Source organism: Sceloporus undulatus, chromosome 5 (genome assembly GCF_019175285.1).
Source record: "Sceloporus undulatus isolate JIND9_A2432 ecotype Alabama chromosome 5, SceUnd_v1.1, whole genome shotgun sequence".
NCBI classification, from domain to species: Eukaryota; Metazoa; Chordata; class Lepidosauria; order Squamata; family Phrynosomatidae; genus Sceloporus; species Sceloporus undulatus.
In genome coordinates, this window is record NC_056526.1 from 61,619,568 (window position 1) to 61,636,579 (window position 17,012).

General features: G+C 38.3%; 1 long non-coding RNA gene across 1 annotated transcript; it reads right to left on the bottom strand.

Annotated features, from left to right (window-relative positions):
* Positions 1-11,415: 11,415 nt before the first annotated feature.
* On the bottom strand, positions 11,416-12,950 carry LOC121930989. The gene is made up of 2 exons (XR_006104050.1): positions 12,873-12,950; positions 11,416-11,667 (listed from the first exon to the last, which is right to left on the bottom strand). It is a non-coding gene; the product is annotated as an uncharacterized LOC121930989 (long non-coding RNA).
* Positions 12,951-17,012: the final 4,062 nt, after the last annotated feature.

Genomic DNA, 17,012 nt, shown 5'->3' on the forward strand with positions numbered 1-17,012 from the left:
GCTGTATGTTTAGGTTTAGGATTGCAGCTCTTGTCAGGTTCTCACAAAGTGTAAAAATAGTTGCATAACTTCCTGTGATTTTGTGGTCACAAATCCAATTTTGGCATAAATAAAATTTTTCGTGAAGACACAAATTACAAAGAAAATAAAATTATACTAAAATTGCAGAGGAAGTAATAAAAGTCTTCTGTAGTTACAGAAATAAAGCCATACATCTTAATAATCTTTTTTTAAAACCCCAGAAGGCATCTGTCTGCAAAAATCCAACCACATGCACACATGCGTGCAAAAACACACCCACATTAAAATGAAGAGCCAGATAAATATTTTTTCCCTTTCAAAATGTACGTATGTGGTATATGATAAATAATCTGTATGAAAAGATGGCAAAGCTTATTAATCATTTCCATATTATTCCTCCATCAGCTCTTGATTTAAATGACTAGACTGAAATCAGCTTCTGAAAAGTTGGCGTAGGTAACTTATTTATAGTCATGGTGTGGAAAAAGACAATTTTCTATCAGTATCCCATTATTTCCACTTCTGTTCAGTAATTTGTGACCTGAATGAATAAAGCCCAAGGCTTTAATAGGCTGAGGATGCTGAAAAGATTTATGAGAGCTGGTTGGGAATATCTCACTATTTCCTCTTCTGAGTACCAAGCTGCAGTGATAATGATCTTACATTTATTTAGTGGCTTTCATACCAAGGGATCCCAAAGTACTTTATAAATGTAGCAAATTAGATACAGAGATCTTTTCATCCAGTGATAGAAGGCTCCAACTTTAGTTGTGAATTTTTTTTTAACCAAGCCATGCAAAACAGTGTACCTCTTCTTGGCAGGAAATGAATGTCTGTGTCATTTTCTGAGAAGAATTAAGAATGCTTCTACAAAACTCATTAGAACTAGTACCATAGCTGAGTGCCTTACAGATCATTCTAGACCTCTGGCTCTTCTTTCAGGTAAGATGAAGATGTGGGGATGGGGAAATAATGCATTTGAATGCAAGGCTGGGGAGTCCTCCAGGGACAACCACAAGTTCTCCATTCTTACTTTACAGCATCTTCAGATACTAAGTACTATAATATTCTTCTGTATTTAGGTGACAGTGTAATATTTGGATAGATTCCTGGATCACCTTTCTGTTACTGGATGGATTCTGCTTTCACAAGATCTTTTTGAACCACTTTGGTAATTACCTTCCTGTATCTGAATAATTTTGGAGAATATTTTCATTGCATCCCCAAAAACCAGTTTACCCAGTAGGGTCCATATGAGTAGCATTTTAATGATACCTATGAGGGTGCTCATGTATACAAGATCAGATGCACATAACTAAAATTAGATCCATCCTATGTTTTTTAATTTTGGACCTTGAACATTTAAATTGCATGGAAAGGGAGGTTTAAAATGCAAATATTTTTTCTTTCTCTGTACAAGTTTCCTTTTCACTATTTTCTGGTTGTGTTGGTCTGTAAAATCTAACAATTTGAGCCACTCTGGCCAATGTATTGCTACTGCAACTCTTGGTTCTTTACCAAGCTTTGGTAGAATGCTTTGAGGTTCCCAGCCCTTTGTATGCTCAACATCCCTAGAAAAATGTTTGATTAATGTTTACACCCCCTACAAAAGTAATATCACATTTGAAGATGAAGAAGCCTAATTTCTGGTTTTTGAACTACATACAATACTGCAGGTGCACAAACTAATTTTAAAAAATAAGCTTTAATTCAGTGCATGAAATAAATCTAAACTGAACAATGAGATTCTAATTTATTTATTTAAAAAGTATGATGACTCATGATTTAAGTACACAAGACACTCCCTTTGTCTCACCTCCTGAAATTCCATATCGCATTCCCCTGCGGGTGTTTGAGGCTTCACTCTGCTTTGCGGTGGGGAGATAACCAACGTCTGTCTTCATCCACTTGACACCAGACCAGATTCATCAACAAGCATCAACACTCCTGGCCTAGTGACTTATTTTCCTTCTGAACTATATTCCTTTCTGGTTTAAACTGCCCTCCACAAAAATCATAATTTGGGTGTTTGGGGTAGTTGTACCACTTTTACTCACGTGAGATACAGTCAAATAGAGGAATTTGTTCAATAAACACTAGAAGCAACAAGTATAAAATAGGAACTTGGGGCAAGATCCAATGGAATGTTTCCATGTCTAAAATCAGTGGAATTAGGATGATCTTCCCTCACTTCTCTCATACTTCTTCCATGACACTAGAAATCTCTGTTGTGGGATTTCCTGGCCCTCCAGAATATGGTTTTAAGGTGCCCACAAAACATTTACAAATTCTAGTGGAAATAGCAAGAACCAACAGAGTACAATATTAGTTCATGGCCACAGACAAAACCATAAACAGGTGAAGCTCTCTCACTTCCTCCCAAAGTCTAGGTGTGCCAATGAAACTCGGTTGGCCTTACTCATAGGTGATTCAAGAAAGCCATCAGTGAGTAGAACACATTGGGAGCTCTAAAATATTTTTATTTATAAGAAATATGCTGCAATATATGTGTTCCCATAATATTTCAGGTGTGTGGCTATATTGTAACAGATAGTAGCAAAAAAAGATCTCTCATTCCTTTTGGTCTGCAGCTTCAGCCAAAAGGAACTGCAAAGCACAGTCCAAGGTATTATTTTGTACTTGAATAACTAGTAATAGTAATAACATTTATTTGGTCATTGACCAGTATAAACTTGAATAACTACTGTAATACTGATTGCAACCAGAAAAGAAGAGACTGACATCTTGCAATAAAAATTGATCATAGGATGTCTCTCTTGTAAAGCCATTCACTCAAGCATAGCATTTGCAAACCTAAAGCATCCCAGGCCATAAGATTCACAGTCAAAAGCTGAGACCCAGAAATAGTCCCTGATGATGTCATTAAGCATGATACCAAAGCATCAAACTCTAGTTGCTTAGGACATAAAAAAACACAAAATCTGCTTTCCTTGTTGAAAATCAAGTGCTCCAGACTCTACATCGAAAGGAGAAAAAATCCTGACTCTGCTTTTAACATTTTTATAAGCACTGATTTTTAACTCATGGAAGTTGTAGTCAAGTTAAATAAATAAACTTTTCCATGCAAACGGAAAGTTTTCCAAACTCTACTTTTAACACATTGCCCCTATTAACCAATTCCCCCTGACTAGAAACACTTCCTTTTATTTTCCTTCTAGGGTGATGTTTGCCCTGAGCTAGCTTGTGGAATTCAGATACAGTGGAGGATACTGGTCAGGGCGGAAGAAAAATTCAACTGCCAGTTTAGTCAGCTTTTGTACAAGAAACAGGAGGGGGGTTCAGCAAGCTGCTTCCCTCAGGCAGCAAAACATTTCGGACCAGCCCTGCATACCGATACTTGCAGACAGCAAATTCTATTTGTGTGTGTATGCACACAATTACATTTAATTTTCTTTCAGAGTATATTTTCTTCTCATGCCTCCCTTCTAAAACATTTTAGTACTGAAGCAAAAAACAAAAACAAAATAATATACATACTATTGCGGTTCTCCTATGACATATGCTTTTGTTTCTCAGAACTAAGCAATGAAAGCTTGCTACAGAAGCACAAACCCAGAAACAGGAGTGACATATAATTTTTGATCATGGCAAGAGCACATAAGGTGGATTTGAGTATGTGCCACTCCCTCCCTTTTCTAAAGTGTGTGCATGTGTGTGTGTGTTTGAGAGAGAGAGAAGAAGAAGAACATGTCCCCAGCTCCAGTTTTGGGAGCTTATCGCTTGGCATTTTAAATTAGCTCCAGCCTCCTGGGCTGCAGCCAGGATGCCGGATGGAGGTGGGGATTATTGCAAACTAAATCACTGCAGAATCTCCATCCGCCATCAGGCCGGGTCCCAGACAGGTCCAAGCTGCACTCTGCCAGCACTTTTTAGAAGTTGGAAAGCTTTCTGATGTCTAAAAAGTGCTGGAGGAGTGCAGCTTGGACCTGGCTGGGACCTGGGCTGATGATGGCCAGCGATTCCACAGTGCTTTAGTGTGCGATAACCCCCTCCTCAATCTCACATCCCAGCTGCAGCCTGGGAGGCTGGAGCTAATTTAAAATGCAAAGCGATAAGCTCCATCACTACCCTCAGAGTTAACCAACAGTAGAATGGGTGGATAGTGATAGCCTACGGGGGGGGGAGTTTTGGTGGGGATGCATAGCAGCTAAAGCTTAGAGATGGAAACAATAGTTGGAGCGATTTTTTTTTTAAGAGTCAAAAATGTATTCTTTTGAGTGTCAAGAAATATGAAAAGTTTCCTGGGCTGACATCTTCAGGATTTCTTCTCTGAAAAATTTGCACATGGTTAATTTGCACAGAAAGTAGCATTTTCTGTGCAGGAAACAATTTTGCTATACATAAAAATAATACTTACGTGCAAAAATATTAATTTTATGCCAAAATATATTTTCTGCACTGAAAAGGCTGTTTCTTGTGCAGAAACATGTGTTTTCTATGCAACTATGTCTAAATTTTGTACAGAATAAGTCCTGAACAGTATGGTGTTCAAAGATTTTCTTGTGATGAAAAGAAAATTGCTAAAATTACACATTGCCTGCTTCAAGAAGAAAATTAGTGAAGAATTACATCACTACTAAAGTTATAGCCTTCTCAGTTTTCTCAGAATGTCTCTGATCCTTCCATGAGTACCCCAGATCCAAAGTTCCTCTATGGAATAACAGGCTGTCACATCCCCACCAATATGGGGACAGGTATATGTCCTTGGTAAAGCATATGCTTTGTCTGCAAGAACCTCCGTTTCATCCTTAACAACTTCAGACTGATCTGATAAAAGCTTCTGTCTGATATCCTGGAGAACTCCAGCTATCCAGAGTTGACTAGTTATTATTGAACTACAACATCCATCATTCTTAACCACTGGTTTTGCAAACAAGGCCTCCAAGGAATTGCAATGTGACAGCATCTGTAACATATATGTTTCCCATACCAGGGACGTAGCCAAGGGGGGGGGGGGGTCCGTAGGGTCCGGACCCCACTTCCATTAGATATAATGAATGGTGTGTGCCACCCCATTATAATGGTGGCACTTAGTCTGGACGTCCCCTCCCTTCCCAAAATCTTGGCTAAGTCCCTGCCCATGCCTCAAGAATACTGAATTAGATCACACCCTATAGCTGTATTGAATTGGCAAAGACAGTGGCAATTAATCCTCTGCCATCCCACCTTTTCAGATGCTTTCAAAATTTCCTGGTTTCTCTCCCTCTCCCCCCCCCCCCCCCCCAGCCTTGCTTATTTGTGTTGCTTCAAGCTGAATTCAAAATGCAAAAGCAGTTTTCACTCAACTCAGCATGGGAGAGAGGGAAAGAGGAGCCAATTTGTTTCCTCTCTCAGTAGGCTCAAGCAAAAGCTCAGTAGTTCTTCCTCACTAATAACTTTTTGTACATCTTGACCACATTCTGATGTTGCTTGGTAATACACATCCCAGATTTCATTTATGAGATGATGGGGGATATGCTAGATTGACTAGTGTCTGACATGCTTCTGTGGTCTGCAACACCGTGGATGATTATACTGGGATTTAAATTGGAAGGTAAACCAGATAGCCTGGAAGGAGTGACCAGAGACTGCTTCAGCTGTGATCAGGCTGGGACTAATGGCAACCTCAAGGCCCACTCCTGAAGCAGGTGGCTGACATGGTCTCAAGCCAGTCACCTCCAGGAGCTAGATTTAAATGGCTCTTTTTTGTGGCTGCTTCAGGCTCTGTTTAGCAGCCTTGGAGCAGGTTCTGGGCACTTTGGGAGGATGCATTATGCCCCCCAAAGTGACCAAAAGCTGCTTCTTTTGGCCTGTGTGTTTTGGACCTTGGAAGCCTTTTATTTCAGGTTGTGAGGCTTGAGCTGGAAGGGAGAAAGGAAAGAACAGCAAATAATATTTTTGTTGACCTGATAAGTAGTCTCATTCTCCTATTTTTCTCTGTGGGAAAGATCACTGTTATACATTTATGGGGTTGTTTGTTTCTTTCCTGTGGCAAAGCCATTTGAGAGTGCTAAGTCAATAAGGCACTCTTTTTAAATAATAATAATAATAATAATAATAATAATAATAATTCTAGAGAATTTTTATTAGACAACTACAGTAATGGTTCAAGCTTGACATACATGTTCTTCTGTATAGGTTTCTGTAAAACGTAGCATATAATCCAATTCCTTTGCTAATATTGTTAACAATTAGCTTGTATATGCAACCAAGTCTAAATGATGGGCACTATCTTAACAAAAGAGTGAAACAGTTTTATATCATCATTAATAGTTGAAAAGGAAAATGTGAAAATTATTCTGAGTTGCATCCAAGAACATCCACTTGCGGGAGATATGGGCATTACTGGTGGAATAGGCTAGTGACAACATTAGAAACATTGAGAGCAAGGGATTGAAGGAAGGGGGAGAGGAAAAGGGAATATCTTGTTGCATAACCAGACATATGCTTATTTAATATCGGGTGCAACTGCTGGTGTCATTCACCCTGAACTGGTTGTTCAAATTTGTCAAGTTTGCCAAACTATTTATTGTGGAGAAAGAAAATTAAAAGTTTCACTTTGCCCTCCACCTCTAATTGGTGCACACTTTCATTCATTCCCAGCTAAATGACAGAGGGAGGGAGGGAGGGTCATCAATTTATTTCATTTATTTCACTTATTTATATGTTGCCTTTCTCCTGGATTAGGATTCAAAGCAGCTCACAAAAGTTTAAGCTATAAACAATACAGTTTTAAACATAATTAAAATCATCACATTCAGATATGTTTTTAAAAATATAAAATCACTAAAAAGCATACAAGTGTTAAAAAATAAAGCACTATCCTCTCCCATATGAACCCTTCCTGCAAGCAATTACTTATCCTGTTTAAACAGAAGACTCTTTGCTTGCTGATGAAAGCAATGAGGGAAGCCAGCCTTGCTTTCCACAGAAGGGAGTTCCACTGAGAAGGCTGTGTCTTGTGTCCTCACCAGGTGATCCTGTGATGGTAATGGGACTGAAAGAAAGCCTTCCCCTGTATGCCTGGGACAGATGGGCCAAAAGTGGTGTGCTGCCGCTGATACTAGGGTTCCTGAGTATGCAGCATCTGCATGCTCCAGAACCCTACCATGTGATGGTGGCAGCATCATGGCGGCGTCCCATCCATATGGGTGCTGCCATGATGATATAAGTAATGTGCACTGTACAAATGTCACTGCACATCGCTTACGTCATGAGTGCACCAATGATGTTCTCGTGACATCATTTTTTCCGAGTTCTTTTTGAGGCGGAGGGACACCACACAGTTTGGCTGCTGCGCTGTCCCTCCAGGGGAAAACTGGATGATTCTAGCCCGCCCTGATGGGAAGGTATGTACCGGGCCAGAGACTCTTAAGACAGGTTTGTATGGTGAGATACAGCCTGCATCCACACTGGAGAAATAACCCAGTTAGAACTATTTTAACTGCCATGGCTCAATGCTATGCAATTCTGGGATTTTTAGCTTTGTGAGACATTTTGCCTTCTCTCTCAGAGAGCTCTGGTGCCACAACAAACTACTATTCCCAGGGTTCCATAACACTGAGTCATGGCAGTTAAAGTCATGTCAAACTGGATTGTTTCTGCAATGCAGATGCAGCCATAGTTTCATTTGGAGTGTGCCCAGCCCCATTTCCCTTATATTTCTTCAACAATGAAAAAAAAATTGATGTTTTTTGTTAACAAAGATACATTTTGGCAACATTTTTTATGTTACTAATTATTTTGAATGACACTACTGAATATATCCCTGTGCCATACAAAATGAAAAACAAGGGGAGAAGGTGCTCCCCAAAATTGAGAGACAGATTTCTTGTAAACAAAAAAAAAATGTAATTTGCAATAAGAAATTTTCTAGAATTTAATGGTACTTGATCAGGTAATAATGAATATGAAAAGATCAGATAAATAATTTCGAGCAGAAGCACATCTTCCTTTAATCAGAGGGACATACTCTTCACATATTTTTTGGTAACATTTAAATGGTATCTTGACATTGATAGTGTGAGGCTTTCCTACTTGCTGCTCTTTCAGTAGGGAAAATGGTCTGACAATATATATATATATATATATGCGCTTACAGGGCGTTTTTCTTGACAAACACTTGGAAATAGACAATGTTTCCATCTTTGCTGTTGGCAAAAAAAAGGTTTGTGAAACACATCACTGTATATCTCACATTAGAAATTGGTGAGAATGAATGATTGGATAGATCCAATGCTAAGCATAGTTGAAGGTAGGCTGTTACGCTAACCCATTGTTAGAGCTAGCAACCTTAGCATGCTAGTTTAGACATACAGTAGTCCCTCCACATTCACTGGGGTTAGGGGTGAAGTACTCCCATGAATGTGGAAAAACAGCAATTAAAAAAAACTATTGTTTTTAATCTAAGGAGTTTATCACATGGGACAGATCCCATGCAGAAACTGAATTTAAACTGAAAAAAACCTGCAAAAGCGGGTATTTCAGATGATGTTCAGGGTTAACTCAAATAGAAAGTAGAAAAAATGCAAAAGCGGGTTGTTTTTCAGATGATGTTAGCATTAACATTAGTGAATTAATGTGACATTAACCCAAACAGAAACTAGACAAAACTTGCTCCTTTTTACTTTCAGAAAATCTTGAAAGTAAAAAGGGGCGGGTTTTGTCCACTTTCTGTTTGGGTTAATGAAAAACTACTTGCTTTTTCAGTTTGTTTTTTCCCCTGGTTTTAAAATCCCATTTTTGTATGGGATTTTTGCAGATAAACTCCTAAGAGAACACCTGTCTAGGAATCTCAAAGTCTCCCATTGCAACTCTGTGGTCAACATCTGGCAGAGGTTGATCATAGAATCATGCTAGAGGGCCTAAAAATGTCTAGAGAAGTATTTCCTCTAGGAACTTCTAGAATCTCCAACACAACTCTATAGTCAACTTCTGTCAGAGTTGTGCAGGAGGATCTAGAGATTCCAAGGGAGAACATATTAATCAAAACTACAAATAATCAAATTCACAAAAGTCAAAACTGCAAATGTGGAGGGCCAAATGGATTAATGACCTTTCCTGTTTGTTGACATTCTTTCTTCCTGCGGTTTATCTGCAGTGAGTCTGTGTTTGTTATCCTCCATCTTGTACTCTGCAATTTGTTCTCTCTCTTTTGCATGTTTGGAGAAGATGTTACAGAGCCTCTCATCATAAGCTGTTAGTCTTTAGAAAGAAGACTAATGTTAGGACAATATCACGCTACATGGTTATAATGCTATTATTTCACCATAACTGCTATAATTGCCTCCCGTAGGATTCTGGGATTTGTAGTTTAGTGAGGTTTGAGAATGCAAAATGCCCCTCTGTAAACTGCAAATCCCAAGATTCCACAGGGGACAGCCACAGCAGTAAAAGTGATTAATTAGGCTATAACAATGTAGTGTGTTAAAGATTTCTTTATTTTCTGCCTTTTTCCTGCTACACTCTGTGAACTGGAGTTTATCACACGAGGGATGCCATTGTCCCATCCCTGTCCCATCCTTCCTGCCCAATCACAGGAAAGACTTTCACACTTGACCCGCACTTGACCCAGCAGGGAAGTGCAAATGAAAGTGATTGTGAAAATCACTTTTACACTGCAGTGGGCTGAAAAGTGCTTTCACCCATCAGCTGAAACCACTTTCAGGTGTCATTTCCAGTCTTTTGTATTAAAACATCATACTTAACCCATTAATACCATGAGAGCTAAAAGTGCTTTCAGCTTTTGGCTGAAAGTGCTTTTCAGACAGCTCCAGTGTGGGGGCGATTTGTGCAATCACTTTCACCAGGTCATGGACAGGATAAGGACAGGGGAGCATCCCATCCCTATCTCACCCCCCTTGTGATAATCTCCTGGAGAGACTGGTAGTTACTCATCTTATGTTTGCAAATAGTAATTACTTTACTTGTAGGATATACTTCTGTGTCTCACATTCCTCAACACCTTCAAAAGAGTCAGCCCCATTCAATTCATTGAATTTGCTTAGGGTCACTTTGTATGTCCTGTTGATTTAAATGAAAAGGTTAGATAAGTATTTGGAAGTATCTGTCAATATTTATTTTAGAAACAACCAGTGGTGTTGTGGTTTGAATGTTGGACTAACTAGACTCTGGAGACCCCAGTTCAAATCCTCACTTAGCCATGGAAACCACTTCAGTGACTTTGGGCAAATGACACTCTCTCATCCTCAGAAGAAGGCAACAACAAACCCCCTCTAAACAATTTTCTTCCAAGAAAACCCCATATGTGTGTGATTTTAGTGTCTCCATAATCCAGAAATGATTTGAAAGCACACAACAACACATTTATTTTAGGAAAGGTTATGCTTACATTCTTCAATATGACTGACCTCAAAGCAATCTCAGAAGGTAGACCACTGCAATGGCCATTTGACTGATGGGAAACAGGAACTCAGAGAGACCAGCAGTCACCTTGGTTCTTATGTTACATGGATCACCTGGCTCTAATACAATGGAAAACTTAATACTGTGTCCACTGTTCTCTAACTGCATGTACAAAATACTTGATGCCAACGTCTTTAGCCTGCACATCTCTCTCTGGTAGAGCATCTCAACTTCCTAATCAACACATCCTCATTGCAAATGCAGCAGCAGCAATTGCTAGCCAAATATATTCCACTTGCATTCTCTAGATCATTATTATGAGGAAGTAAATATTTCATTTTTGAACTCTCTAGGAGCTGAACAATGCAGTGGAAGTGTGCTTAATTTCTAATCTATTTTAACATTAGAGTTATGTAAATTTGATTAAAATGCAGATTTAAATAAAAATGGAAATGCATGCTGAAGTCACTTCAGACTTGGGTGTTTTCTCCCCCCTCATCCGCCTCATGACAAAGTCCTTTTCGATGATACACCAGCTCCCTCTGCTGTACAGTCGACTTTCTGGAGGATGCAAAGGCAGGAGTCAAATTTCTTCCTGAAACCATGAGGTAAGCCATGAGGAAAAGTGGTAGTTTAATGTTATATATAAAGCAATGAAATAGCAACTTGAGACATTAAACATTAATACACTGCTTTTCACTGTCCTTTTCTTTTGGCAGTTTAAGGGGGTGAATGCATTCTTCATTATAAGTGAAATACATTTTTATAGAGAGATATAAATAGCTGTTAGTGTATGACTTTAAGTCATTTCTGACTTATGGAGACCATAAGGTGAACCTCTCATTGAGGGTTTTTGTGTCATTTTTTGGTGACATGTTTATTTGGAGGGGGTTACTGAGAAATTATGATGGTCAAGGCCACCTAGTGGCTGAGCAGGGATGAAAACCTGATCCCCCCCCCCCGAGTTCTAGTCCAACATTCAAATCTCAACACCACACTGACTCTAATATATACACACCAGAATACATACTTTTCCAAGTCATTGTTCAGGTGCTTTAAGCCATGCTTGCCCCTCTTTCCCCAGTGTTGTAGTAGTCCCAAAGTTCACTGGATTAAGAAGACAGAATTCTTGGATTAACAGGGATGATGACAACATCTGCAACCACTTTCAGGCTTCCTTGTTCTCTCTGGAACGAGATTTCGGAATAGATTTCCTCAGCATCAATATATTGCTGCCAGATATCTTGCTGTAATGAAGATGATTCTTTGAGGCATCTTGATCTGAAATGTGTAATTAAGTCCATTTAGATTTACAAAAGACATGTAAAAGGCATGTGGACACATACACATAGATCAACACAAATAGCTGTATTTTTCAACTTTCAGTGGGGCTGTTGTGGATCCTGGCACTCAATGGATTGGGGCAGGGAATCTGCACTGGCTTTTAGTTAAATTTATATTAAATGAACTATCCAATGTGCTGGATATATTCTGGATATAGGATTTGGTACCTTGGATGGCAACTTCATACTATAGCCTAGAGCTGATTTACTACCTCACTGACACATAAGCAACAAATTGCCATTGGTTTGGTTATAATACGCTCCTGAATATCCAGATTTTTCACTTATCTCACCATAATACAGACAGAAGGCAGGCCATGAGCTGTGGAGTCTATACAATCATGTTCTAAGAGACTAACATGGGATTCATCCTATTCCCATTGAGCACAGAAATGATGGATTCTTTATCTACAGATTCAACTATCCAAGGTTAAAAATGTTCCAAATATATATACATTCCAAATAGCAAACCTTGATTTTGATATTTGATATAAGGGACACCATTTTACTATGGCATTGTATTTAATGAGATTTGGCCATCCACTGATTTTGATATCTACAGGGGGCCTCAGAACAAAACCCCAATGGGTGCCAAGGTCCTACTGTATTTGTAAAGGAAGGGTGACAAGAGTATCTTATACATGACTGTAATTATTTAGATACAAAAGATTTTTTTGTAGTCATGGTTAAAAGCACAGAGAAAACATAGTGAAGACTGAGGGACAATTTACACTTTAGAAATAATGCAGTTTCACACTGTTTTAAGTGCTATAGCTCCATAACATGGAATCCTAAGATTTATAGTTTGACAAGGTCTTTAGCCTTCTCTGTCAAAGAGTGCTGGTGCCCCACAAAACTACAATTCCCAGGGTTCTATAGGATGAAGCCATGGGAGTTAAAGTGGTATCAAATTGTATTATTTCTACAGTATAGATACATCCTCAGAAAATCAGCAGGAGAACTCTAAATTCTACCTGATACAGAAGGTAGATGAAAGTAGTGAAGAGTATGAAGAAGATCAGCTTACAGTTTTCTTTTTAAACCTCATTTGTCATGCACAATTTCTTCACTTCATTTTTATTTCATAGTTATGGGAACACTTATAAATATTTAAGAGAAATATATAGTACAAATTACTGGTACCATTTAAAAGAACAGCTGTGCCAACAATTCGGTTTTCATTCTTATGTTCCTATTTTATACGCTTTGAATCTTGCTCCCATCTTCATACTGTTTTTCTTCCTTTATTTATTGGATCAATATCCACCATCACGCCACCCTTTCTCTCAGAAACGGGTCTTTGGTTGGCATGCATTAATGTTCAATAAAGAGAATATAATTAAAACCCAAAGCCAGTGCAACAACTGATAAAACAGAATTAAAGCAAAAGCAGAATTTTAAAACACAACCTAAAAACACTTCATTAAGAAAAGCATAGCTTCCAGCTGGTTATAAGCTTCATCTTCAGCAGCCAGCCAATTACCAATAATCAGCCTATTAATAGTTCTTTTGGATGTTATTCCCATCATCATCATCATCATCATCATCATCATCATCATCATCATCATCATCTATTAATAGTAGTAGTAGTATCTTGGAATGATATTTGGCATGGTATCCAACTTCCTACACTCATAACCCTGATTCCTTTCTCTTGCGTGTTAAGTTTATCATGTTGTACATATGCTGGTGCTGATACGATCGCATGGTTTAACTTTGGTGTAGCAATCAGCATAGCATTAGGTGATTATAAGTGATTAATAATCATCCCATTCAAAACTTTTTGCCAAATTTCTACAGAATTTTATACATCAAGTTTTCACTCTTTTCTCTCATGAGATAGGACTAACGTGAACTACAGACTCACTGCATTTTAGCATTAGTCTCTTGAAATTGCACAAGGATTCAAGAATGGCTCTTAAATGAACCATCATACAAAGAAATAGAAAGGGAAGTAATCATATATTACCATATAGACTCCTCTGGAATTTTGCGGCATTGTGCTGAAATAAGACCCTATGATTTCAGTAGAAAATAATGCCATATCATGGCTGTGAACCAGACTTCCTCATTCACTTGCTGAACAAAGGCAATTCAAAGCTGCATTTATACCAGGGGTGTAACTACTGGGGCGGCGGGGTGGTGGTGGTTAAAGAAATAATAATAATAATAATAATAATAATAATAATAATAATAATAATAAATATCTGCTATCTGCACAGACAGGCATACAAGCTGGATTCAGAGCCCTTACTATAAACCTATACATCAGGATTGTGAACAGCAGGGCCACAGTGTGGATATTACCCCAATAGGAATTCTTCCACTGTCATGAAGTTTTCCCTCAGTCTCCAAATATCTCGCTTTACAGTAACTTAAAAGTTCAGATGAACATTTAGAAATACATTTTAGGCATCCAAGGAAAGGGGGAATCACAGTCGCCAATGAACACAGCAAATTTAAGAGTTATAAGTGTGAACAATTTTCAGTCTTTCACTCTCTGTAATGTGAAAAAAATTGAGACTGAAGGAAAAAATTTATTTGTGCTTTATTCACTGCTGCAATGCCACCCAGAAAACTTTCTCAGATTGAGATGTTGTCCTTGCATTCAAAAAGAAGTACCCACATTTAATAGCTATTCCTCCTGGGCACTGTCTTGTACAGCACCAGCTGAGTTTTCATTCCAAGCTATAGCAGCTTGCGTGTTGTGTCTGGGTGAAACTATGGTCGCTTGCATATCTAGTTGAATAAGAAAATCAGGGTGAAATTCCTTGACATAAATATAATAGCACTAGTAGCAGCAATGATGTTATACAGAGTGTCAGATGAAGGACAGATATTATATGCATGACTTTTATGTGCCTCCTGAAAATGCAGTCTCATGCAAAACATCATCAGAAATGGAGACCTAGAAAAAAAGCAAAGGTTAAAGGAATATTAACGAGCAAGATTATGCCATTGCAGGGCTAAGCTTATCCCCAGGGAATTTAGAAAATCAGAAGGTCAGCTAGATTATATCAAAGGAGGGAAATTTTAGAATTTAGTGTGCAATTTTCTCCATAGGTGTGGAAAGTATTTTTCTAACAGCTTTTGTTCTGATATCCAGTCACTTTACAGCCAACAGCTATGCAACAGTGGGTTGCTGATAAAATTACCTCTTGAAAACAAGATTAGAAATTTCTCCACATGAGATATTGGTGGAGGGAGATGTGAAGCAATATATGGCAAAATAACTAAGGTGAGGTAACTAACTCTATGCACCAGTGAATGACAAGATAAATGACCCTATGCACATTTATCTGGAGTAAGATCCATCATATACAATAAGAGCTTTTTTGAACAGTCATACCTAGGATTGAGTTGCAAGATACTTCAACCCCCTAAAGTTTATGTCAACCTTAGATCTAGGCCCTAATTCACAACAAATTTTTAAAAAGAGTGCATTAACATGAGTTTACAAATTTCAGTTCAATCCACTTTCAAAAGGATCCCCTATCTAAACTAAGGCAGCATCATTCTTACTTGCACATAGTCTTCAGAACAGAGTTCAAGGAAGGGTGTTTGTTTGTTTGTTTGTTTGTTTGTTTGTTTTTACTGAATCTCACAGTCAGCATGGGCTGGGAAATTCAACAAGGAATGTTTCCAAATTCTGGTTCAAGATACGACCCTTCTTTATTCTTGAATCCTTTTTTATTTTACACAAGAATTACACTACAGTAAAGAAATTGCAGTAGGGAAGCAACATCAAGCAATTGCATTCCACCTAACTAACTTTTGCAGTGAGAATCAACCGATATTCTACCCGTCTGTTTTCAGGTGGAATTCAAAGTGCTAGTTATAACTTTTAGAAGCCCTACACAGCTTAGTCTGGACTATTTAATAGATACAAGCCAAGTTGAGTTTTAAGATCTCCAGGGGAAGTCTTTGTCTTAGTCCCACCACCATCATAGGCAAGGCTATTGAAAACCACAGAGAGACTTCTCTGTGGCTACTCCCAAGCTGTGGAGGTTTGGCTGGCCGCTCTCTGCTCTTTCAACCAGCAGGCAAAGATCATTTTATTTAGGCAGTCCTTTGGTATTTAATTTATGAGGCAGTCAGGTGTTCTGAATGTGGTGAGCTGTAGTTTAATCTTTATCTTTTAATTATGTCTGAACTGTATTTTATACTTTTAACTATTTGCTTTTAACTATAATTATTTGTTTAATAGATTTCAAAAATATTGTAAATATGATTTTGGGTTGACTGTGTTTCGATTTTTATATTTCATTTTATTTTATTTTGGTAAGTTGGTTCGAGTCCATTGCTGAGGGAAAGATAGGCTATGATATATATAAACATATTTTCCATACTGCAGCACTACAAGTAAAGAATTCTGGCCTTTCTTTTGTATGATGGAGAATGCACATGTGCAGCAACTAGCAATTGTGCTTAAAGAGCAAAAATGTTGTTGAGGTTGTTCTGTACCTTCAAGTCATTTCCGATTTATGGTGAACTGTGCTCTTTTTGAAGACTTTCATGCAGCAAGAAAGAAAATTACTAAAATTACTTCCTTCAAAAATGAAACCAGAGAAGAATTACATACCTAGATCTTACCTATGATGCAGGCCCAAAGGATATAGGATTGGTTGAGTAGTTCCATCTGAAATCTACTAATGTTGTAACATTGATATCAGAAGAAGTGAAAGGGAGATGCATTTGTGGGTGTGAAAGGTAGGTGCATTTGTGGATGGTTTGGGAACCAGGATGTCCAAAGCCCTTCCAGTCACTGACCACAGTGGTCAGGGATGGAATTTACACAAGGCCACAATGGGAGTGAAATTGTTTTCAAAATTTTAAAAAAAAAAAACCACAAAAAATGAATGGGAGTACTCCAAGGTGCAATGGGACTTTGGATATGGTAGATGCTCCAGCTTTCAACCACTCGAGACACTACTGGTAAGTCCACCCCCTCTTGACTTTTGTATATGTGTGTGTGCTGGTACAGGCTTACTTCAATGATCAAATCCTCTGGCAAAGAAGCTCCTTTTTACAGTCTTTTAAAGCTTCTGATTCTATCATGCTGATTCCCTTTCCTCTTCATCCTGTATCTAGTTGGAAGGATTTTTTTTTAAAATGCTACAGTCTATGTTATATCCTTCCCCCAACCCATCCCTGAATGCTCAAGAAACACAGATTTATAAATCTGGCCAGAAAATGGGAATCACAGTAAAAGCAGAGGCTGGTGAAAGAAAGAAAAAATCATCCCTCAATGCATTTTGGAAGAAGCCTTTAAGCGGTTTCTAG